This window comes from Benincasa hispida, chromosome 8, assembly GCF_027475165.1.
Source record: "Benincasa hispida cultivar pf3 chromosome 8, pf3_genome.v1.1, whole genome shotgun sequence".
Classification (NCBI taxonomy): Eukaryota; Viridiplantae; Streptophyta; class Magnoliopsida; order Cucurbitales; family Cucurbitaceae; genus Benincasa; species Benincasa hispida.
Window position 1 is genome coordinate 66,232,240 of NC_143485.1, and position 3,242 is coordinate 66,235,481.

At 28.4% G+C, this 3,242-nt stretch overlaps 1 long non-coding RNA gene across 1 annotated transcript; it reads left to right on the forward strand.

The window, feature by feature from the left end:
- Positions 1 to 310: 310 nt before the first annotated feature.
- Positions 311 to 2,361, forward strand: LOC150034805 (uncharacterized). The gene is made up of 4 exons (XR_016531042.1): positions 311 to 483; positions 572 to 631; positions 1,956 to 2,149; positions 2,242 to 2,361. It is a non-coding gene; the product is annotated as an uncharacterized LOC150034805 (long non-coding RNA).
- Positions 2,362 to 3,242: the final 881 nt, after the last annotated feature.

The following is a 3,242-nucleotide window of genomic DNA, read 5'->3' on the forward strand; positions in this document are numbered from 1 at the left end:
AAACTATTTAGAGAAAATGAGTATTTTTTTCTTCTTTATTCGAATGCGTCTCTTCAAGAGACCCATTCAACATTATTTTATTACTTTTTTTACCGATCGCCAAGAGACGCATTCAAATAATTAAATAATAAAAAAAAAACTAGAATGTCAAATCAATTTGAATGCGTCTATTCAAAAGATGCATTCAAACGCATTCAGACACCTTGTTGATCGTGATAACTTTTTGAATTTGTCATTTTCCACTTCACTCTCCCCTTTAAATTTGACCCATTGTCCTTTCAATTCTTTCACATTCTTCCTCCATTTTCTCCCTAACATCCAATAAGCATTTTTTTTCTTCCATCTTCTTTATATTTTCTCCCCAAACAACCATTCTTTTACCATCTTTTTCATATTCCTTCCCAAATTTGGCAGTCATCTCAATTTCTACCATCTTACTCACTTGTTCAGATTATTATTTTATTTTAGTGCAACATTGTTTTGGTAAGTTGATATATTTTTGTTATTTAATAAAAAAATTAAGTTTCTCATAACCTTGTACTGATTTTTTTTATTATTATTTTATTTACAGTGAATATTATTTCGGAGAAAAATTCTACAAACGATCATTCAAAGGTTTTTTTCTTTTTGGGTAAGGTGCAACATTTTTCTTTAAGTAAGTTGATATATTTTGGTTATTTAATAGAAAATTAAGTTTTTTCATAATTTTGTATTGATTTTTTTTAATTTTGTTTATAGTGGATATTATTGCTAAGAAAAATTCTACAATCGATCATTCAAAGGTTATGTATATAGTTATTTACTTTTATTTGAAATGTGTATTGAATATTGAATGTTTGAATGTTATTGTTATTGTTGTTGTTGTTTGAATGTTATTGTTACTTTTATTTGAAATGTGTATTGAATATTGAATGTTTGAATGTTATTGTTATTGTTGTTGTTGTTATTGTTATTGTGTTTACCGTTTATTTTGTCATTGTTTATTTAGTCATTATTATTATTATTATTATGTCTATATAAAAGAATATTTATAATTGATTTCCAAAATGAGGATGCATGTCTATATAAGAAAATTTTATGATGCATGAAACATGATTCGTTTAAAAAGTAATTTTAGTTCATTACTCTCTTTCATATTAATATATTTTCGTTATTTAATAGAAAACCAAGTTTTTCATGATTTTGTACTGATTTTTTTATTATTCTTTTGTTTAAGGTGGATATTATTTTCAAAAAATGTTCTTTTATAAAAATAGGAAACCCGAAACCAAAAATAAGAAAGGACAATGTCATTAAATCAGCGTCCAAATATGTTAATTAAACAATTTTTTGTTAAGAATTAAACACTAATTTAATTACACATACTTTCCATTTTCAACCCATTGTTCGAACAAACATTTTTTTAACAAATGAATTGATTGTGAACTTAGGTTCAAATGTTTGAAATGAATAAAACCAAAATGTTAAATATTTTTTTAATATAGTTGGCCTAATTAAACTCTCAAATAAAATCTTTCATTTTGAGTGTAATAAAATCTAGAATTTATTATGATATATTAATTTAAACCATAAGTTTTTTTTATTAAGATATATTAGTTTAAATCATAAGCTTTTTTAGTTCATCAATTTTAAATATAAACTTAAATAAGTCTTCATTCCATAAAGATTCTATATCTAGTTTATAATGATATATTAAGCATAGAGATATTAAATTTGGATATTCTAACGTAGATGGATTATTAAATTTGGATATTTTTCTTCTTAATATATACTTACATAGTATATGATAAATATCATAATGCATTGGCCAAACTACAATGGACGTTGTGGGGTTTCTATATTATATGCATGGAAATATTGTTATGTAGGATTGTATCAAATGCAGCGGAAGAACATGGATCATCTATGCATTCAAATTCACTAATTTTGACATAATATAAAGCATGTTTCTGCAGAAAAATGGGTTTCAAGACATACCTCTTGAAGAACTTCTTCAAAGCTCCATCTCCAGCTACAATCTTCTCCATATCTTGTTGTAGACCACCTGAAGATCTTCCCCACTATTCTCTTGGTGCTCTAGATTGAGTTGTGGGACTCAAAACAAGCTTGAATCAAGGGATGAAGAAGAAAAGCTCACTATTGCAACAAGGTTGAAGAACCTTTCTTCAAACTAGTTTTTCTTTAAAAAAGCCTTTTAATTGCATGCCCAATTTTCACTTCAATCTTCTTATTATATTGCAGATCAACATGTAAAGAGAAAGCTGCATGTGTTGCAGCTCATGCTTGGAGAAGACAAAGCTAAATGGTTGTTATATGTGTGAGCTAGTTAAGTGATGGATAATGAAAAAACCCATTTTTCCATTTGTGTTTTTGTTTTCTTTTCTTTTTCAATTTTATTCAAAAATCAAAGTTTGATTTTAAAAAATGAAAAAATTAATTAATTTCATAAATTAATTATTAAATAAAACTTAATTAATTAAATATCAAATATTAAATTAATTTTAACATATATCCATCTTTATATATTTAAATCATATTTAAATATATAGATTCTCCTATTCCGTTTAATTCTAAAATTAAACATATAATTATATCTCATATAATTACTAATTCCCTTAATTCTAATTTGAACGTTTCAAATTAACTTATCACGCTATTCTAGAGCTAGTCTGTTACGAGTTAGTAGGGGGACCTCGCAGACCTACAGATCATGGGCTCCAACGATCCGAGATTAATTAGCAAAACTCATTAGACCAGATTAATCTCCATTCGTTAACTAATGGGTCATTCCACTAAAGCCCATAGTTGCACTCCCCTTACTGTAGATATGTTATGTCCACATGATTTAACCATAATCAGCAAGTCGACCCTTCATAGGTTGTTCGTAATAACGGCTGGGTCAAATATCTGTTTTACCCCCGAGATTACGTCTTATTCCTCAAGTCCCTACTGATCCTCTAATGAACAACTGGATTGTGATCCAATCACCAAACCAAACTCTCTCAGCCCAGTGAGAAGGTAGGGCCCCTTGTTCAAGACCTAGATTCAGTACTTGAGACAACAACCTTTCTCCTATCCTTAAATCGGGTAGGTGTGAACTCCGTCTTGCACCCTATATCCTCAGCTATCTATCTGGTCTTACCCTTGAAATGGAAGTCCTATTGAGCCGGCATTGTTGAGCCAACATCAACTATGCAAATCTAAGGGCAATCTCGAATAAGCAGGAGTTCATAGTTAGCTCA